General features: G+C 41.8%; 1 pseudogene; it reads right to left on the bottom strand.

The window, feature by feature from the left end:
• Positions 1-264: 264 nt before the first annotated feature.
• LOC132828650 (cytochrome c-like) lies at positions 265-11,050 on the bottom strand (annotated as a pseudogene).
• Between the last annotated feature and the right edge of the window lie 12,349 nt (positions 11,051-23,399).

Raw genomic sequence — 23,399 nt, 5'->3', positions numbered from 1 at the left:
CGATTCAGAAGTACATCCCTGCTTTTTATATTCAGTCCTCACAAAATAAACACCAAAATTGCATTTGCATTCGTAACTACTGACGCAACCTGCTAGTTTACCTTGAGAGGTTCCTGGACAAGAACACGCAAGTCTCATTCCACTTCAGGCTTCAGAAATTTGTCTAAATTTACAAAGTAGTCCACTCCTCCATTCTTCCACCAAAATGCATGAACTCACACTTCTCCATGTTGTTCTGCATCTGCCACTTCATTGCCCACTTTCCTAAGCAGTCGAATCATTCTGAACCTTTCCAAATTCCTCATTGCTACCAGTCCCATTATGTGTCTTTGTATCTTCTGCAAACATAGCCAGAAAGGGCTGAATTTCTTCGCCTTGGTCTTTAATACAGAGTGCCTGAGAAACACAACAAAATTTGTGGTCCCAACACTAATCCTTACGAACGCCACTTGTCACTGCCTGCCATCCTGAGAAGGAACCTTTAATCTCCAAAGTCTGCTTTCTGCTAGACAGTCAAACTTCCACCCATGCTACCACTTTGTGTCTAACATCAGAGTCATCTTACTCAGTAACCTCCTGTGTTGCACCTTCCATTAATCTCATAATTGTCCTTAACATTTGATCTCTCAAGGTGAAACAACTTACACTGACCGCAGTTTGAACTCCAACGCCATTTCTCTGCTAAATCTGAAAATGATGTATATTCTGCTGTCACTATGCACAATTTCACCGAAAATTGTATTGTCTGCAAACTTACTAACAGCAGCAACTGCATTGTCTTCCAAGTACTTTATATCGTCAAAAGCAGAAGTCACAGTTTGGATACCAGCCTAACACTACTGTTCATAGAACTCCAGCCATATAAATAACCATCCACAAAACCTTCTCAGGCACTCTGTTTCTCAGGCACTGTCCTTCTCAGGCACTGTGTTTCTCAGGCACTGTGTTTCTCAGTCTCTCTGTTTCTCAGGCACAGTGTTTTTCAGGCACTCTGTTTCTCAGGCATTATGTTTCTCAGGCACTCTGTTTCTCAGGCTCTCTGTTCCTAAGGCACTGTGAATCTCAGGGACAGTGTTTTTCAGGCTGTCTGTTTCTCAGGCACTGTGTTTCTCATGCACTGTGTTTCTCAGGCTTTCTGATTCTCAGGCTCTGTGTTTCGCAGTCACTGTGTTTCTCAGACATTGTGTTTCTCAGGCGCTGTGTTTCTCAGGCACTGTGTTGCTCACATACTGTGTTTCTCAGGCGCTGTGTTTCTCAGGCACTGTGTTTCTCAGACATTGTGTTTCTCAGGCGCTGTGTTTCTCAGGCACTGTGTTGCTCACATACTGTGTTTCTCAGGCATTGTGTTTCTCAGGCACTCTGTTTCTCAAGCACTGTGTTTCTCAGGCAATGTGTTTCTCAGGCTCTCTGTTTCTCAGGCACTCTGTTTCTCATACATTCTTTTTCTCAGGCACTGTGTTTCTCACATACTGTGTTTCTCACATACTGTGTTTCTCAGGCACTCTGTATTTCATGCACTGTGTTTTTCAGGCACTGTGTTTCTCTGGCACTCTGCATCTCAGGCACTGTGTTTCTCAGGCACTGCGTTTCTGTGGAGGCCTGGATGCTGTTGTTACACGCTCCTGAGAGTCTATGCCCCTTTCAACAGTATTCAAAACGGGATAACTGTTACAGAGTGGATCAACTATTGGAAACCTTTCCACTTCCTTGTCGCCTCTCCTGGTGGTCATCCGTTTCTCAAACTGAACCTTTGGCGTGGCCACCTCCCAGTAACTACTGCCTATTACACTCCTTTCCACTCTGCATGCTCCTTTTTGTATCCAGGTCCCCTCCAACTGAACAATGTGGTCTCTGAGGGGCTGCTGCTGTTCACACTTCCGGTTGTGTATAGTCATCAGAAACACTAGACTGCTCCCTGATCTCCCACATCTGCGAATAGGAGCACGCCACGGCCTTCACTGCCATCTCCGACTCTTCACACGAAGAAAGATGAAAGAATCTTAGCTTGCCTTTATCTTGTACATTGAACGCACTTTGCCCAATATTCCTCGAAGTTGCACTTATCAAAACAAGCAGCACATGCATCACAAAGCGACCACTCTGAAACTGTTTTGTTGAGAATTTCCAATTAACCGGTGAGTTCAATTACAGTGCAATCTTTACAAAGTGATCAAGTACTTCCGTGGCTACTTTCTGAAATCCCCTTGGTTGGAAAAGGTGGAAAGACGAAAAGACTACAGTAATATCGGTCTTAGGGATTGCCATTCCCTGGTATTGAGTTCATCCTCGATCCGCTGTTTTGTTGCAGTGACTGAGTCGACTCCTCCCGGAATGCTCCCCATTGATGTCTTAGAACCTTAGAATTCTGGCCGTGTGGAAGTAGGCCCTTTGGACCAACACGTCCACGCTGACCCTCTGTAGAGTATCAAACCCAGACACATTAGCATTTACCGCTGGCTAATGTCTCTCTGCTCTTCTCCATTGAATGTTCTTCCTTCTATTTACCACTCGGGAGTAGGGGTTCTCGCCCAACACGCTGCTACATTGTAGATATTGAGTCGACCTCTCCCACAATGCTTCTGAGTGAATTATGTCTGTCACTCTTTGCTGAATGCTCTTCCACTTGTTCCGTTCTGGATTGTGGTTGAGTGGGTATGGGGGGTCTTCCTCGATCCGCTGTTCAGTCTTGCTGACTGAGCTGAGTTTCCCCAGAATCCTCCTCAGTAAAATTTGTCTGCCACTCTCCATTGAAAGCTTTTCTCCTGTTTAGCATCGGGAACGCCTTATTCCTCCCTTCCCAGTTCAGTCTTGTCTGAGGTATTTTCTCCACGAATCTGTGTCAATTACGTTTCTCGCCATTCTCTATTTTATGCTATACGTCCTGTTTATCACTGGGCCAGTGTAGTGTCGTGTAAATTTACAGTGTGCTGGAACTGAAATTATACATTGAAAAAATTGATTGTCTGTTAAGCCTTTCATCTGATAGAAAACAGTGATTGTGTCACTTCTTTCATGTGTAAATCACAAAAACCTTTTATTAAAGTTGCATTCCCGGGTTAGCTGTTAACAATGGTGATAGCTGGACAACATGTTGAAGGTGTTGGGCCAGCACCACTAATCCAGAATCTGGTTTCCAGCATCTGCAGGCATTGTTTTTACCTCGTTGATTTTAACCCTACTGCGAATCCTCTTGAAAGGATGCCTGCCTTGAAGAAGTTTTCCTCCTCTCTCTACAAGAATCTCAGGGAGTCCCTCTCCCACTGCAACTCTCAGGTCATTTCCTCTGCCCTGAAGCTCTATCTTCAACAGTTTCCTCATTTCCACTTGCTCCACCTCACCCTAGTTCCAAACTTCCAGCTCAACACTGTGTCCATGACTTGTCCGGACTTGTCCTATCTGCCTATCTTCTTTTCCACCTATCCACTCCACCTCTCCTCCCTGACCTATCACCGTCATCCCCTCCCCCACACACCCATTGTACTCTATGCTACTTTCTCCCCACCCCCACCCTCCTCGAGGTTATTTCTCCACTCTTCAGGCTCACTGCCTTTATTCCTGATTGAAAAGCACACAACACCAGGTTATAGTCCAACTGGTTTAATTGGAAGCACACTAGCTTTCGGAGCGATGCTCCTTCATCAGGTGATTGTGGAGGGCTCGATCGTAACACAGAATTTAGAGCAAAACTTTGCAGTGTGATGTAACTGAAATTATACATTGAAAAATTGATTTCCTGTTAAGCCCTTTCAGCTGTTAGAATACAGTGGTAGTTTCACTTCTTTCATGTGTAAATCACAAAACCCTTCTTTTTAAAGTTGCGTTGTCGAGTTAGCTGCTAACAATGGTGATAGCTAGAGAATATGTTGAAGGTGTTGGCTCCCTGTGTTCTCTGTTTATGGCCTAATGTTTAGATTGATTCTAATCTAATAAGTGAGATAAGAGTGTTTTACATAAATTCAGGGAGATTTTGAGCGCAGAGTTCTACATGAATAAATGCAGTTTTTGAGCAAAGTGCAATGTAACTCTGCAAAAAAAAATCACCACACAAAATATACGTGTGCATGTAGGTCTTTGTCTGTCTGTGTGTATCTCTCAGTCTGGGCTGGTGGTTGTGAGTGTGAGAAAGTGTGTTTGTGTGTGTGTGTAATGGGTGCAGATTGTCATTAGTCTGTGTGGGGGTGCATATGTGAGTGTAGTAGTTTGTGTGCCTAAAGGGTGTGTGTGTTTGGCTGTGTGCGTGTCTGCGTGTACCTGTGTCCGTGTGTATGTGAGTGTGTGTGTGTGTGTGTGTGTGTGTAGGGATATCTTCTGTGGTGCAATGGTGGTCACCTTTAATGTGACAAGAACCCAATGTCCCGGTTGAGGCCCTCCCAATGGGTACCGAACTTAGCTATCAGTCTCTGCTCGGCCACTTTCCTCTGCTGCCTATCCCAAAGTCCACCATGAAGGATGGTCACCCAAAGGTCCGAAGCTGAATGTCCTGGACCACTGAGGTGTTCCCCAACTTGGAGGGAACCCTCCTGTCTATTGATTGTTGTGCGGTGTCCTTTCATCCAGACAACTACACACACACTCTCACACTCACACATGCACCCCATCACAGACACATTGGTGTTTAACCAGTCCTGATGAAAGAGAAAATCCCAAGGCACACACTGAGTAGATGGATAGTTTATACCCAGTGTGAATGCTTTCATTTAAACTGATGTTATAATCATTTCCATATCAGTAACGCAATGTGATTAACATGTCAACCACAATAGCAGCATTTTGAAATCCGCAGAGTTGAGTAACAAACAACCCAGAGCAGATATGCTGCTTTTTGTCATTTGTAAAAATATTTTGGATGTGAATACAGAGGAATGGTTATTAAGTTTACAGTTGACACCAAAATTGCTGATACAATGGACAATAAACGATATCTCAGCGTAAACTGATAAGGACCTTGTTTAGGTGGGCCAGTGGGCCAAGAAGCAGCAGATGGAGTTTAGACCAACGTGACGTAATGCATTTTGTTCAGGCAAAGCTGTGCAGGAGCTCTAGAGTTAACGGTAGGGCACTGCAGAGTGTTGACAAACAAAGAAAACTAAGAATGTAGTTGTATAGTTCGTTGAAAGTGGATTCTCAGGTAGACAGGGTGGTGAAGAAGGCAGTTGGCATACTAGCCTTTATTGGTTGTTGCGTTGAATATACGAGTTGGGATGTCATATTTCAGCTCTACATGACACTGGCTAAGCCACTTTAGGAATACAGTGTAAACTTTTGGTCACCCTGCTATGGGAATAATGTTGCTAAACTTGAAAGTGTGTAGATAAGATTTACAAAGATGTTGGCAAATCTAGGGGGTTTAAGATATGGGGAGAGGCCGAAGAGGCTGAGGGTTTTTTTCTTACCTGGAGGAACGGAAGCTGAGGGGGTGATCTTACGGCGGTTCATGAAATCAGGAGGGGCGTAGGTGAGTTGAATGGCCACAGTCTTTTCTCCAGGTGAGGGCCGTCTAAAAGTAGAGGTTTAAGTTGAGAGGAAAATGTTTTAAAAGGGATTGGATGGGAAACATTTTCATGCAGAGGACGTTGTACATATGGAACAAGCTGACAGAGATTGTGTTTCAATCAGGTACAATTTCAACATTTGAAAGTCATCTAAATGGATACATGAATAAAGAGTGTTTAGAAGGTTGTGGGCCTAACGTAGGCATAGGAGGCTACATCAGTTAACGATATCTGGGCAGGGCAAGTGAGCTGGACTGAAGGGTCTGTTTCAATGCTGTGTGATTCATTCACTGGTGTGAGTAAGAGTAAAATCTTTGGACTGTGGTCTTTGTGAATTCACTGGTGTTTAAACAGGATTGGTGAACAAGCAAATCCCTTCCCATACACATAACAAGTGAACATTTTGTCCCCAGCGTGAACTCACTGGTGCATAGCACATTTCATGAAACATGAAAGCCTTTTTTGCAGTCAGAGCCGGGAAAAGGTTCCCACCCGCCATGTATTTGCTGGTGTATCAGGAAGCTGGATGACGGAGTGAATTCCTTCCCACACTGAGAGCAGTTGAATGATTTCCGCCTGGTGTTATGTTAGTGGTGTGCCAGCAGGTTTGATGAATCAATAAAGCCTGTTTCCACACAAAGAGTAGGTGAGTGACCGCTCCTCAGTGTGAATTCACTGTCATACCAGAAAGTGGAATGACTGAGTGAATACCTTCACAAAATCAGAGCAGTGAATGGCTTCTCCCCAGTGTGAATTCACTGGTGACTCAGCAGTTTGGATAAAAATCTAAAATCCTTCATGGATTCCATGCTAGTATATTACCACTAATGTGCTCTGATTTTGCATTCTAACACTTAGATACGATGTTATTAAAGTATTCTGGAAATACAAATTCCCGGATCCATTGGTTTTCCTGTACCTAGTTTAACTGATATATCCTCAAAAACGTTCAACAGTTTTGTCAATAGTGTTTCCCTTTCAGAAACCAATGTTGACTGTGTGCAAACTGATTGATGCTTTGCAAATGATTGTTTATCTCATCCTTCATAATAGACTCCAGCATCTCGTGATGAATGATGGACTCATCAGCATTAAATCTCGGAGAAGTGTTAGGACATAGAACATTTCAGTGTAGTACAGTCCCTTCCACCCTCGATGTTGTGTCGACCTGTGAAAACAATCTGAAGCCCATCCAATGAACACAATTCCATTTTTATCCATATGACTATCCAATAAACATTGAAGTGCCGTTAAAGTTGTTGAGTCTACTACAGTTGCAGGCAGTGCATTCCACGCCTCCAATACCCTGTGAGTAAAGAAACTACCTCTGTCATCTGTCCTACATCTATTATCCTCAATTTAATGAACTGTCCTCTCTGCTATCCATCAGCATCTAATGAAAAAGGCTCTCACTGTCCACCCTATATAATACTCTGATTACCTGATATGTCTCACCTAAGTCAACTCTCAACCTTCTTTTCTCCATTGAAAACAGGTTCAAATCCCTCAGCCTTTCCTCGTACGACCTTCCGTCCATACCAAACAACAGCCTAGTAAATCTCATCTGAACCTTTTCCAAAGCTTCCACATCCTTCCTGTGATGTGGTGACTAGAACTGCATGCAATACTCCAAGTGCAGCCATCCCTGTGTTTTGTAAAACTGCAGCATGCACCCGTGACTCCGAAACTCAATCCCTCTACCAATAAAAGCCAATAAACCGTATGGCGTCTTAACAACCCCATCAACCTGGGTGGCAACTTTCAAGGATCGATGTACGTTGATATTGAGATCCCTCTGCTCGCCTACACTACCAAGAATCTTAACATTAGCCCAATACTCTGCATTCCTGTTCCTCCTGACAAAGTAATTCACTTCACACTTTTCTGCATTAAACTCCATTTGCCACCTCTCAGCCCAGCTCTGCAGCTCAGCTATGTTACTCTGTAACCTGCAACACCCTGCGGCACTGATCACTGATCACTGATCTCGTGTCATCCGCAAATTTACTAACCCATCCTTCACCGCCCTCATCCTGGTCGTTTATTAAAAACAACAAACAGCAGTGAACCCAAAACACATCCTTGTTACGCCACTAGTACCTAAACTCCAGGGTGAACAAGTCCAAGCAATGCCCATCCTCTGTTTTCTTTCAGCTAGCCAATTTCTGATCCAAACCACAAAATCACCATTAATCCTATCCCTCTGTACTTCGTGTCTACCATGGTGAACTTTTTCAAATGCCTTACTCTAAATCATGCATACCACATCGACCACTTTACCCTCATCCAAATGTTCGGTCACATTCTCAAAAAATTGAAAAAGGTATGTGAGGTATGACCTACCCTGCATAAAACCGTGTTGTCTATCCCTTATCAGCTAATTCGTTTCTCAATGTTTATGAATCCTATCTCTTATAACCTTTTGCAACACTTCATCACCAACAGAACTAAGGCTCATTGGTCTATAATTAACAGGGTGTTCTCTACTCCCCTTTTGATCAAGGAAGACAGCATTTGTTACCCTCCAGTCTACTGGCACTATTCCTGTAGACAATAGCGCAATAAATATCAAAGCGAAAGGTTCTGCAACCTCCTCCTTGGCTTTCCAGAGAATCTTAGGAAAAATCCCATTTGGCCTGAGGACTTATCTGTTTTCAAACTGTCCAAAATTGTTAACACCTCCTCATTGTGAACCTCAAACCCACCTAGTCTAGTAGACTATATATAAGTATTGTTCTCGACAAAATTATATTTTTCTGGTGTAAATACTGATGAAAAGTATGCATTTTGCACTTCCGTTATCTTGTCTGACTGCACGCACGACTGTCCTTGATTGACACTAATCTTACTCTCATCGTTCTTTTATTCCTGATACGCCTTACGATTTTCCTAAACCCTACTTGCTAAATGACTTCTCATGTCCCCTCTTGACTCTTAACTCTTTCTTTAGATCTTTCCTGGCTAACTTGTAACTTTCAAGAGCCCTAACTGAGCCTTCACATCTCATCATAACATAAGCTTTCTTCTTCCTTTTGACAAGAGATTCAACTTCCTTAGTAATAAGCGACTACCACACTCAACAACTTCCTCTCTGACAGACAGGTACACACTTATCAAGGACGCACTCCAGCTATTCTTTGAAAAAGCTCCACGGTTCAATTGTGACCATCCCCTGCAGTTTCCTTCCCCATCCTATGCATCCTAAATCTTGTCTAATTGCATTGTAATGGCCTTTTCCTCATCTTAACTCTGGCCCTGCAGTATATGCTTTTCACTTCCCATTACTGAAGTAAACATAACCGAATTGTGGTCAGTCATGTGCTTACCTAACTTCAAATCTATCACCTGGCCATTTTCATTACCCAGTACCGAATCAAAAGTGGCCGCACCCTTTGTTAACCTGTCTACATGTGCTCCTGCACACATTGGATAAAACTGATATATAGCGCTTGAACTATAGTAGTCCCAGTCAATATTTGGAAAGTTAAACACCCCTGTAACAACTACCGTGTCACTCTCATTCCTATGGAGAATCATATTTGTATCCCTGTTCCAACAGGAAAAGACTGGAGTGTAGGAGACATACCCCCCAGTGAGTGTTTCAGCGCAATGGGTCGGAAAGATCTTTTTACCAGACACACAATCTGAAAAAGTTGTGGGGTGAGGGGGTGAGACTGTGTACATGTTCTGTACGAGATTAAAGATTGACCCCTCAACAAGGCTACAGAGATAAAAAGACACTCACCTCAAAGAAAAGGGAGGAATGCGGGAAGAATGTTGTGGAATTCCATTCGTTTACAAGGGGGAGAGAGCATTGACCTGCTCCTTGTCTGAGAATAGATTCACTCTGTCCTCCACACTGTTCACCTCATTATTAACCATGTTGAGGCACCAGCAAGTTCACAAGCGCTTACCGTTTTGGTGAGAAGTGATGAACTGACCTCCCTCTGCTCAGTCCCCTCAAGTGATCACAACAAAAGTCTCAGTGACTTTTACCTGAGGCTGGACCTCTTGATGATTAAATATTTAATTCACTTGGTCACACCAGTAATGAGACAATCGACAAGGTCCTCTTGATTGATCGAAACAACAGATTTGTCACCTTTTCAACCTGAGAAGGAAAACAAATGAAATGTCAGTTCGGTATGTGGCCTTCTTTCAATCACTTGTACCCAAACACAGAGCCATACAGTTCACAAATGTTGGAGAAAGTCTTATGGTGAAAATAATCCGGAGACAGCAGCGCTCAAGGTATGTGGCAATTTCCTTCATGGATTTCAAAATACAAGGAGAGGCAAAATACCACCCATGAATTTGGCCTCGAAGTGAGGGTTCACTTATCCTCATAATCTGCTGCTCAGATTGGAAGGAAAGTCAATGACTCTGTAATTTGAACTACACGTAAAGTGTCTTTTACGTATGGAATTGAAATCTTCTGTTGTAACTTTAAGAGAGTGTGAAATCTGATCTGAACTGAGAGCTCAGAAGTATCTCGATTTGGACGCGTATTTTTTCTATTTTGGTTTGAATATTCCTTTTATTCTTACTAGTTGAACGGATTAATGATGTCCAAATTTAAAACTGAACAGCGCAAAGTTACAGGATGGTAGTGAATGCTAGAGTTGGACAAGTCGTTAAAAAGAGAGTTAAACATTCAGTTGCAACATTAATAACACCATCAGACGTTGTTCAATCAGGAGTCAAATCTAAACTGATCAATAAATGAGGCAACAGATTCTGTCAGTTATTTGAACATAGAACATTGGAAGGTACAGCACAGAATAGGCCCTTTGGCCCACAATGTTGTGCCGAGGATTATTCCTAATCTAAAATAAAATAAGCCATCCTAACATACAAACCCCTCAATTCACTGCTGTCCATGTGCGGGCCCAAAAGTCGCTTAAATGTCCCGAATGACTTTGTTTCTCCCACCATCACTGACAATGCATTCCCAGCATTCACAGCTCCCTCTGTACCCCTGACGTCTCCTCTACACATACCTCCTAATATGTTAAAACTATTCCTCAGTCAATCCTGCACTGGGGAATAATCTCGGGCTATTGACTCTATCCACGCCTCTCATTACCTTGTATACCTCGATCAGGTTACCTCTTTTCCTCCTTCTCTCCAGAGAGAAATGTCCGACCTTAGTCAACCTCTCTTCGAAAAACAAGCGCTCCAGTTCACGCAGCATGCTGGTAAATCTTCTTTGCACCCTCTCCAAAGCAATTTTACTGTGGCAGATTTCAGATAAGCTTTCAAGTCTTCACGTTCACTCTTCTTCTTGACACCTGCAAAGATCATTTATGTTCCTGGAATATATTTCTTCGAATTTGCAAGTAAGTGTCTAGTAGATCTTCACTCCAGATAATACTTTTATTTTTCTGTGCATCATTATAAGGAAATCCTTCAGCTTGTCCAGTCTTCCATGCAAATACAAAACAAAATTTTGGCCCAATCTTATGATTGCCTCCTCACTTGACTGTGTGACACAATGCACACTTCTTCATAAAGGTTTTTTTGCCCTTGTCTACAGCACCCATCTTGCTTCAATTGTCACTCAGTCCACAGCCTCACATTCCTCAGAACCATCGACTCCCGCACTCAAGGTTGCTCACAGTCACCTGTCAAATGACTAATTAGTAGTCTCAGTGTGTACTGGAAAATTGAAAATATGTAACACTTGGCTTTGAAACAGATACCTGGGTTGGTTTATTTTTCACCATAATTCCAATTTAAGCAATCATTTTAAACTATGCCTTGGGATACAAAAATCCAATTGAGTTTGAATTTACTGTTTTGCCAAACTCGAACCAATGAGATGAGCCAATGTTGGGGGTATAAAAGCGCAGGCATTTTGAAAGTCAGAGTAAATGCCATCAACAGAGTAACTGCCATCGGGAGAGGAACTGCCATTGAGAGTGTAACTGCCATTCGCGGGGTAACTGCCATCGACAGAGTAACTGCCATCACCAGAGTAACTGCCATTCACAGAGTTATTGCCATTGAGAGAATAACTGCCATTAACAGAGAAACTGCCATCGACAGAGCAAATGCCATTTCAAACTCTCTCTCATAAAACGTACCTTTCCACGTGAAACTTATTGCAGTGAAAGAAAAAAGACAACCCAGTGAGATCTCCAGTCAAAGAATGAAATACATCGAAGAGGACAGCTGCAGTGTGGTTTTGACATGAGGTTAATGTAATTTTAGTAGGTGTTTTAATGGAACAACATATTGTTGCAGAATTGGAGGCAGATAATAAGCAGTTAGGAGGAATGGTTATGAATAGTTGTTGTTTAATATACACTTTTCGAGTTAAAGGATACATTGATACTATTTTCTTGACATAGTGGTATTTAAGAGTTCTCTGTTAATCATATTGTAGCAGATAACGAGGTGAGATGTGCTTTTCTTGATGTTTGGTTTCATTAATAGGAAGGCCCACCACTTTGTTGTAACAGTTTGATAGCGAGTGTCTGTGATTTGGACAGTTTTGTACAGATGCAGTCTGAGATTTGGACAGATTTGAAAAGATTTGTGCTACAGAAGATGACAGCAGGTTTAAAAACTTGTCGATTCGTTTCTGAGCTCGTTAAATAAAATATAGGTGAGACAATTTGTGAGACAATCACAACCATTAGCAATCTCTGGCCTGAAACTTTGATTTCCTGCTCCTCCAATGCTGCCATACCCGCTGTGCTTTACCAGCAAAACATTGTCACCTCTGATCTCCAGCAATTGCAGACCTCACTGTCTCCTAGCCCTGTCGATGTTCAAGTCAATCACTTTAGTGATGGTAGAGACTAGTTCGATGTGGTGATGATGGGGAGTAGACAGATTGGGTTGGGTGGGGGTAGCAATATATGCCTGGTTGGATTTGCCCTGCTTTTCTTTTGTGTGTAGTGCATATTTGAGCAGTTTTCCATATTGTCAGAGAGATGTCAGTGTTTCAACTGTACTGGAAGAGTCTGGCTGGGGGAGCGGCAAGTTCTGGAGCACATGTCTTCAGTACTATTGCTGGAATGTAACCAGGGCCCATTGTCTTTACAGTATCCAGGTTCTACATTCGTTTCTTAACATCACATGGAGTGAATCGGATTGGTTTGAGAATGGTACCTGTGATGCTGAGGGCCACTTTATGAGGCCGAGATAGATCATCCACTCGGCACCTCTGAGTGAAGATTGTTGTGAATGCATCAGCCTTTGGCACTGACGTAATGGGCTCCTCCAACATTGAGAATGTCGATGTCTGTGGGGCCTCTTCCTCCAGTAAGTTATTTAATTGTTCACCAACATTCACGACTGGATGTGAAAGGATTGCAGAGCTTTGATCTGATCCGTTGATATTGGGATTGGTTAGCTTTGTCTATCACTTGCTGTTTATGCTATTTGGCAGGCAAGTAGTCCGGGTTGGTAACTTCACCACGTTGACACCGTGGAAGGCACGGGAAGACAAGGGAAGGGGATGGCGGGGAGGGGGCGGGAAGAAGGGAGGGGAGAGAGAGGGAAAGGGGCAGAGAGAAAGATGAGGCAGAAGGAGAGACGGAGCAGAGGAAGGAGGGTAGGAGAAAAAGAGGGAGGGGAATAGAGGAAGGCAAGTGGAGGGGGAAGGGAGGGATGGACGGGAGGGAAGGAAGGACAGGGAAAGATGTAGAAATGAACGGGCGAGAAAAGGGAGTGACTAGAGAGAGGGAGGAGAGAGAGTGGAGAGTGGCAGAATGGAGAAACTTGACGAGGGAGGGAGGGAGTGGAATCCTGAGACCGGGGGCCCTGTGCAGACTCTCCATTACTGTAGTGGGGTTGGTGTTGGGCTCATTGCTTTTTATTATCTCTATCAATGGTTTGGATGAGAATATCCAAGTTTAGTAAGTTTGACGAGAAAGTTTACTGATGACATGAAATCGTGTCGTGGAATATTGAGAAAGCTTATCAGAAATTCCAGCAGGTCCTTGATCAACTGTTGAATTAGATCGAGAAATGGCAAATGTTGTTTAATACAGGTAAGTGTGAGGTTTTGTGTTTTGAAAATTCAAATCAAGGCAGGAGTTTCTTGCTGAATCTTATGGATTTAAGGAGTGTAGTGGAACAGAGGGAACTTGGAGTTCAGGTGCAATGTTCTATGGAAGTGTCGTTACAGGTAGACCGGGCAGTGAAGAAGGCTTTTGGCACATTCATTTTCATCGGTCTGGCATTGAGTATAGACGTTTAGAAGTTATCCTGCAATTGTAAAGGATGTTGGTGAGGCCGCACTTGGTGGTACTGTGTATAATTTCCATCAACGTGCTATGGGATGAATGTTATTAAACTGCATAGGGTACAGAACAAATGAGCAAAGATGTTGCTAGGCCTCAAAGGTCTGAGTTGCAGGGAGAGGTTGGACAAGCTAAGGAATGTTTCTTGAGAATGTAGAAGACTGTGGGGGCATCTTGAATAAGTGTATAAGATCCAGAGACGCATTGATAGGATGAATGCACTCCGTCATTTTCCCAGGACAGGGGAATCGAGTACGAGAGGGCATCAGTTTAAGGTTAGATGGGAAAGAATAAAAGGGAAACTGAGGGTCAACGTTTTTATACAGGAGGATGGTACACAGATGGAAATAGGTGCTGAAGCAGGTTCATTAACAGCATTTAAAAAGGTATTTGTTTAAATACATGGATAGGAAAGAATGAGAAGGATGTTGGTAAAGTGGATAGAAACCGGGTAGATTGGATGGACATTTTAATCAACATGTTCCATTTTGGGCCAAAGGGCCGTGTCCTTGCTGTTGGATTCGATGTCTGTAACCGGTGAAACAATCAGTGCAATTGCCGACAACATCACTTTCTCTGTGGTCATCTTTTCAGAAACACTCTTGATCAGGTTTATTTCTTTGATCCATTGGACACACTCGAGTTGTTCAAAACTATTTGCGTCACTTTTGTAGCATTATAGTAACTGTGTGCATTGGTAAACAAAGAAGGTGTGAAACATATTTTGTCTTTCTACCTATAGTGTACAACAAAAGATCGTCATAATTATAAAATGCGATATTTTGCTGCACTATAACATTATGTAACCACATATGACAGCAATAGAAATATCTATCCAGTTATACAAGATCAAGAATCTTCAGTCGAAGAGGACAATTACAAAGGGGGAAAGCTCTGTGAGTAATAGCACACCGTGGGGCAACGGTCACTCAATATGTATTTATCAAAGATGTCGATCGTATGACACAATGTCTGCACCTTGCAAGATTTAGCAGATTCCACGGAAACTGTGGGGTTCGATGTCATTACAGAGTGCTGAACCTGTGGAGGGATTTCAAGTCCATTGTGATACCTCTTGCACAAAGGCTTGACTTGAGCAAGAGGTGAGGCTATTTGGTGAACGCAGAGGTGAGAAAGTTAAGAGACTGAATGGGAGTTCACACAGGTGTCGCAGTGTTTTGGATTAGCACAAATTTGTAGAGATTCCAATACCAATCCCAGAGCAATTCCAACACAAGATTTCCCCAGTCGAAACAAAATGTGCAGTAAACATTAATCTCTGTTTGCTCTCATGCTATCAAGTTTGTATCAACGTTACTCCTGCCCTTATTCTAATTGATAAGAGACAGCTTTCCCTCCAGTTGGCTGTGGTGCACCAGACGGATGTTCGTTTTGAAGACAATTTAACTGACACTAGTAGACGCGACATCACCGTCTCTTTCTAAAACATCATCAGGAAACTTCAGAACTTTGCTTGAAGCAATGTCCATGTATCCCACCTCCCTCCCCACCCCCCAACCATCTCACGTTTATTCTGGACTGAATTATACTTTCTGGACATTTTCCCACCAACACACTTAATTTGACGGCCGTAATCATGTGGCAAAAACTTTTGTGGAATTAAAATGATGTTTATTATGATTCCAAAGCGTGCGACGAAGGCCCTGAGGAGAGAGACTTTTATTGAATTTGACAATAAAAAATTTATGCATGATAATGAAAACATGATGTTGGATTTTATTATTTCCATAATTTTAAAAATTTTAGAATCATATTACTTAAACATTTCGCACCATTCTGTAATTCCTGCCTGAAATGTTTCTGTGTTCCCGCGTAAATGAATGGGTTGACACAGGAACTCAACAGTTGTAACATGAATCCGCTTTCTTCCAGAATAAAATTAGATTGATCCATGTTTAGACCTGAAAAGTAAGTGAGACTAGCAATTCTCAAGTAGAGATAACTGCTAAAATATAGGGAGTAAAAGAGAATAAAACTGCCCGAAATGGAGAAAAGTAAAACAATAGACTTCCTTCTGTTCTTCATCTCTGGGTCATGTTCTCCATTGTTCTGGTGCAGCAATGTCTTGCGGGTTCTGTTGGCTGCAAGGATGTGCCTGACTGTTAGAGCATTGAGCAATAAAATCAGGATGAACGGGAGACAAGGAGTCAGAATGCGATGCATCCAGTCATATACAGCCCATGCTGCTGATGTGTAATTTTCAGGTTTTATGCTGCAGAACCAGGGTGTTTGTTTGATTATGTACATCTGTTCAAATATAAAGTACAAAAAGGCGTTTCTGAAGAAGCTCAAAGCACAGATTATCCCGATCACCTTCACTGCAGTTTTATCAGTGCAATATTTCATTTTTAGCTTTTGGCAACAAATGGACATAAATCGATCAAAGGTGAAAGCGACTGTGAGCCACACCGAACTGTCAAGAGTTGCACCAATCATGACAGAACGCAAACTGCATGCCGGCGTGATGGATAGGAAACTAAACTGTAAATAAATGCGAGCAATCCGGTTTACAACCACAGCAGCGATGATGACTAAAACGTCCATGACTGCCATTGCCAATAAGTAATGTGTGATACAACTGGAAAGACCGCATCTTCCACGGGGTAGAATCACAATTACCGCCAAGTTAGCTGTAACAGAGAAAGACTTCTCACATGTTATTGGCATGAGAAAGTGAGCACATCTGTGAGTGTTTCCTTTTCGTTGTATGCCTTTGTGTTTAACATAATCTTAGAAAAGCAGAAAACTGGGGCAGTGGTATGCGATTAGTGCATGGAATCTGCTCCACATTTCACTTCGATCAGGATTGATTCCCTAACTCATTTTTAATTAAGGAATATTTAAAACATCACTTAACCTTTAACTTGGCTTCCATACTCGTCTGGTTGGAGAGTTTCACAGGTTCTCTGTCATTTGAATGAAATTAACTTGCCCCATTCGAAATTTGTCAAGACCATATCTGATAGTTTAATCCCTGGTTTCGGAGACTGGAACCATGTTAAACATTTGCATTGTATTTTGCCCGACAGTCGTTGTTAAAGTCCATACATTTCAGTCAGTCGCCTTTCATTCTGCTGAACTGTACTGCATAGAGGCTACCCACAACATTAGCCTCATGAACCTTTTCTGCACTCCCTTAATGTCAGCTCCATTCTCTCTCTGGTAGGAAGACCAAAACTGTACCCTATAATGTAGTTGTGGCCTCAGCTTAGCACTGTATAACAGCAGTAAGGCATTCAAACTTCAGAACACAAATCCACTTGCCTTTAAATCAAAAAGCACATTTGTGTGCCGCCTGCATCTGCATGTCTACGTGCATTGACTACACTAAAATATATATAATGTACATTTCTGCATACACACATTCTAATGTATTCCCATTTAACAAATATTAATTCACTCTGATTTTCCTAAGGAAATACCTCACTACACATGAGTCATTTTCGACCCTTCACTTAAATTCTCTAAATCATATTGAAACCTCAAACATTTGTCCCGATGTTCTTGACACGAATGTATCTCTTTAAAGAGGAGAGAAAATATAGCATTGTGAATGCTGGAAATCAGAAACAAAATCAAAATCAAAAGGGTCCAGTTACATTTCACTGATGAATATGTTCTGAAGAAGGGTCGCTACAATATAAGAGATAACTTTTCTTTCTCCCCACAAATGCTGCCAGACCTACTGAATTTATTACAGAAATTTGAGATTTCGTTACGGAAAACAGCAACATTGGTATCCATAACTTTGATGATGAAATGTCTAGTTCAGCATTGTACTCATAGTGGAATTTGAAAGACTGTAAGAAAACACTGAGAAGGAATTGGAAACGCACTGAAAACAATTCGGAATGTTTGATATACGGTGAAAAATGACTAAACATGTTGTGGAAAATATTTGAACATTTATTTCAAGTTGATCAAGTGCCACTCTGTTGTACTCGAGGTAAAATAGATAAGACATGAAACAGAAATATGTGAATTATATAAATAAGATTTCCCTTGAGAACGGAGCATTTTGTAGTTATGCTCACATTCACAAAACGAAGTACACCACGACCCTTTCCCATTTTGTTCTGGAAAATAAAGCATGTCCAGAGGAGAAATGTACAAGCACTCAAAACATAACACATAGGCATAAAATGTAATTGTTCCAATTTTATGAACGTTATACTGTTAAACTCGCCCGTAAAATATTCAGTATTTCTGCGTGGTCCCTTCGTTGTCACTGAACATGTGGTGATGAATTGCCTTTTTGATCCATTGCTGTCCATCTGCAGTACGTCTATTGACAGGAACATTGAGAATCTACACTGAGAAATATTTCAACTAAATGAGAGCTGTTAATTTTACAAATAAATGAAACTATCATTGCGGAAGGGGTTAGGAGAAATTGATTTTTTACTGGAGAAATACAGGCTCATAAAATTGTGAATTCATATAGTTAAAAGAATAACATGCAGTTGGAAAAGAATATTGTGATTATCACTAACATAAAAGGCAATATCATGAAACGGGGACTGTAGTAGTATTATAAGAAACACGTAGCATGTCTACAGTAAAGAAAGATAAATAAATCAGAATAAATTGCAATAATTGAATGAAGGATACCACCCCTTTCAAGATCATCCAGTTGTTGGATTGGAAGGTAGAGCATGACAGAGTAGAGAAGAATAAGTGTCAGTGCAAGAATAAGGAGCGCGAAAGAACATTTGCGGTAAACAACAGCAGTGCTGTTACAATGTACAGTGTTTTACCTGGAACTCCTACACACACGAGAGCGGGATAGTAAATGGTAAACACCAGACCTTTTGGCAGTCCGTGCATTGTTATGGATAGCGTTACGTCACAGGATGATCTGAACAGAACCGAAATTTGTCACCTTTATACCTGATTATAGGCTCCAGGGAGACCATTACATCGTTTGTTTTAGTTTATGCTTTGAAATATACATGAGTGCAGTTGCTTTGGTGAACGTGCACTAAATTAATTCAGCAGAATGTTTTTTTTGACTTTTCCTGAAAAGGAGGACTGCCACATTTTTCGCAAATATATCACAATTTTGGTGACAAACTGTAGCCATAAAACTCGTCAACTCACTTTCTATTTTTACTACAAGGAATTGCATGGCACTGTTCTTGTTTCAATGCTGAGGCACAATTGCAAACCTCAATCCCCCCCCTAACCATTCAGCCAATGCACTGATTTCCTGTAATGAGATTTCCGGTTCACATTTAGTTTAAAAAAACTCGAAAGAATGAAAATGGTTGTAAGTTGCTAAAGAACCGAAAGCGTGACGTATTGCTTATTTTCGCTGCCACTGTGCTCAGAGAAGAGCAGTTCATGCCGCATCGACAAACATTAATGTCTTTATTAATGGAGGCTAACGTCAGCCATCATGTTAAAGCGTTAATAATTGTAAGGTGTGTGTCCAAAGACAGACAAAGCATACTGTAATTGAAAATAAGGAAACAACAGACAGCTTACAGAGTCAATTTGTCTGTGTTTTCTGATTACGGAGAATCAGGAGGAAGTATTCCATGAAATGGGACAATAAGAAGCTGAGTGTGGTAGTTTTAAAGTATCGCCTTCTCATTTCATTAAGGGGAAAAAAAACCAAGCAGGAACGGGGCTGAGGCGACAGAATCCCATTAGTCTATTTGAAAGGAGAGCAGAAGCGAGCTGCCGCGGCCCTGGTGAGTGTTCATTCCTCAAGCAAATGACAAAAACAGATTTCCGGCTACTTCTGACTTTGTTGCTTGTGTGAGTTTGCTGAGCGGATATCATCTAACATCAATCCACGTGCACAATTCAAAACAAGATTTCGTTCAGTAGAACGCTTTTTTTTACACGTACGCTGGTGCTTGTAAACGTTATATAAATGCAAGTTTGCCTTCATTTAATTACATTAAATAGAAATCCAGGCGGAACCGATCCTTTTCTTTGGAAACTATTACTGTTTAGACGAATCTCCTCCCCACCATTTTCTCCAGGGCAACAGAGCAGAGCCAAAATTTACCAGTTGCATTTAAGGGAGAAATGAAAACATTCTGAAATTACACAATTGATATTACACTAGAAGAGGATTTTTCATGGCTGTAGTAGTCACCTCTTTGGTTTTCTGACGACTTCATCTGGTTGTGTGGAGAAGAGGTATAAGCTCCTCGGTTTAACCTTCGTTCTTTGCTGAGTCATGAGCGCAAATTATATCACTGCTATGTTTATGTCTGCCTTTTCCTGGCATCTCATCTTTTTATTGTTCACAGCAGGAACTGACAATTACTTTTCAGAAGAACAAGGGAATAAACCTCGTTGAGACTGGTATATAGGAATAGGATGAGGCTATTTAGTCTCTCCAGCCTTCCCTGCCATTCGGTTAGTTCATGACTAACTTGGGCCAAATGGCCTGAGGAACACGCTGATTAAAATATAAGACATAGGAGTGGAAGTAAGGCCATTCGGCCCATATGTCGATTTCATACTTACATTTAAGAATTAAATGAACATCGACTTCCATTTGAGGAAGAGAGAACGAAGCATCCATTACTCTTTATGACTGGAACGACTTTCTCACACAGTCCTGAATGGTTGGCCATAATCTTTTGGCAATAGTTATTTCAAACAGAGGACATCATTCATCTTTATTTAAATACTCTTTCCCTGTCAATATCCTGAAACGGTCGATTAAGTCCTACAGAACTTAGAAATTTAGTACAGGAAGACTTCATTTGCCAACTATTTCCTGATAGGTTGACATCAGTGTAAGCCTGCTTTGTAATCACTCCAGGGCCAGAACACGTTTCATTGCACAGATCTGCTCCCGATATTCCAAGTGTCGCTAAAGCAGGATTTTGTACAACTGCCGCATACTGTTCAGATCTTTGTATGCAGTTCCTTTGAATATTAATGCCATCAATCCTGGAGCCTTCTTGAAAATTTTCCTCACCGTGTACGTGACATTTGAAAAAGCAATGCATCTGAAACGTCAAATCCCTTCGGACATCCGTTGTGAAAGTAGAACAATACAGCACAGAGACGGCCTGTCAGCCCACTATCTCGTGTCAAACATTGCACCAAATCAGATTTTATGTCTTTCCGTGGCCCATGCCCTTCTATCCCTTGCATATTAATATGCTTGTTTAGAAATCCCTTAAACGCACCTATAGTGTCTGCCTCCAAAAGCAACCCTGGCAACATGTCCCAGGCTCTTATCACTATGCAAGTGATAAACTTGCCCCTCATATTTAATTTGAATATTGCCACTCTCACCTTATACATCCTAGTTGCTGACAATTCAATCTGAAAATAACCTAACCGTCAACCACATCGAAGCATTTATTAAGTGCATAATCTCGCTTTAGCCTTGGTCGATCCAGGGATTACGTTGGAGGGAAGACTTCATATATGTGGAACATTGGATTAGCTTCTAACGAAAGTGGAATCTGCACAAGAAGAACGGATTGAACGTGAACTGGGGAGGTGGGAGGCTTGGAAGATCTCTTCGGGTGGAATTAAACTAGTTTGGCATAACCCGGATGGAAACCAGAGCGACAGATCTGTGGACGATTTAGCTTGTCAACAGTCGGGTCTAGAGTGCAGAGAGTTTGTGAAGACAGATAGACAGTTTATAAGGCAAGGCTATAGTCAGTGCGATAGTTTGAAATGTGTCTATTTTAATGGAAGAAGTATGAGGAAGAATGGTGAAGAACGTACAGTGTGTATCAATACTTGTGACTATGATGTACTGGCCATTACAGAGAAGTGGGACAGGAATGGTTGTTGGGTGTTCCAGAGTTTTGAAGTTTCGAAAGTAAATGTGAGACAGGTAAACGACATGGGGGAGTGGCACTGCTGATGGGGGAAAGTATACAGCTGCAGAAAATGTGGTTGTTCAGAAGGATTGTCGACAGAGTCATTATAGGTCGAAGTCAGATATAGAAAATGAGCCGTCAATTTCTTAGGAGTGTTCAACAGAGAATCCAGTAATAACAGAGATACGGAGGAGCAAGTAGGTCGGCAGATTTGGTAAGGTGCGGAAGTCACAGCGATATTGCCATGAGTGACTTTAACTTCCATAATATTGATTGGAAACGTTAACATAGCTTGAATGCAGCAGTTTTATCACTGTCACTTTTCACTGGCTTAGTGCCAGGTGTGTTCACGAAGGATTTCTCACTCAAGATGTGCATAGGTCGACTAGACGGGGGGCCATATTGGATTTGGTGCTTGGCAACGAACCAGGCCAGGTTTCAGATGGCTTTGTGGGAGAGCTTTACTGTGACAGTGATCACAACTCCCTGATACTTGCTACAGTCATGGAAAGCAATAGAGGCAAACCTAGGCGAATAATTTGATTGAAGGAGGAGGAATAATAAGGCCATTGGGCAGGAACTGTGGTGCCTAAAGTGCAAACACTTGTTATAACTAAAAGTCACAACAGAAATGTGGTGGTTGGTTGGGGAAGAATTGTTGTGAGAACATGATAGTTTTGTCTCATTGAGGCAAGGAACGGATGATAGGGCGAAGCAACCGTGAACGACAAGTGATGTAGAGCATCTAATTAAGAGGAAGAAGGAAGATAACGTCTGGTTAAGAAGGTAGGTAACAGACAGTAATTTATAGGGGTACAAGATAGTAGGAAGGAACTGAAGAATGAACTTAGGAGAAGTAGAAGTGTCATAAAAACGTTAGTGTGTAGGATAAAAGAAAAGTGTATAGCATTGCATACAATTGGAAGGAAAAGGAGGATAGCCAGAGTGAAGGTGGGACCGATGAGGCAGAGAGGAGGGAACTTGTGCCTGTAGTCCGCAGAGTTAGAGAATGACCTGAATGAATTCTTTGCCTCAGTATTCATTAGATAGGGGACTTTGATGTTTGCGATGACATTGAGGAACAGGCTGTTGGGTTCGAATACGTTGAGGTTAAGAAGGAGGATGCACTGAGAATTTTGGAAAACATAACGACAGAAAAGTCCACTGTGCCAGACGGTACATACATGTGGGTCTTACAGCAAGTGAGGGAAGAGATTGCCTCACTTTTGGCGATGATCTTTCAGCCCTCACTGTCAACTGGATTAGTAGCAGATGATTAGTGGGTGGCAGGTGTTATTCCCTTGTTCAATAAAGAGAATAGGGCCAATCTTGAGAATTATAGACCATTCAGTATTAGGTCTGTGGTGTACAAATTATTATAGAGGATTCTGAGAGACACGATTTATGATTATTTAGAGTAAAAATATTATTTGTTTAGAAATATGTTGGCTTCCTGAGGGGCGCATCATGCTACAGAAACCTTTTTGCATTCTTCAAGGATGTGACAAAACACATTGATGAGGTTACAAGAGTGGTTTTGGTGCATATAGTGTGTTATCATGATCTTCGATAAGGTTCACTAAGGCAGGCATATTCAAAAATTAAGGAGATATGGGATGTGGGAAAATTTGGCTGTCTGAATACAGAAATAGCTGGCTACTGGAAGACAGAGGATAGTACTTAATGGAAAGTATGAGCTGGAGCTCGGTGACCAGTTGTGTTCTGGATGAATCTGTTGTTGGGACACTCCTCTTTGTAATTTTCATAAGTGACTTCAGTGAGGAAGTGGAAGTGGTGGTGTGGTAAATAAATCTTCCGAT

The sequence above is a fragment of the Hemiscyllium ocellatum genome, chromosome 27, assembly GCF_020745735.1.
Source record: "Hemiscyllium ocellatum isolate sHemOce1 chromosome 27, sHemOce1.pat.X.cur, whole genome shotgun sequence".
NCBI lineage: Eukaryota > Metazoa > Chordata > Chondrichthyes > Orectolobiformes > Hemiscylliidae > Hemiscyllium > Hemiscyllium ocellatum.
The sequence above is the reverse complement of the archived record's forward strand: the minus strand, read 5'-3'. Positions and strand labels throughout refer to the sequence as shown.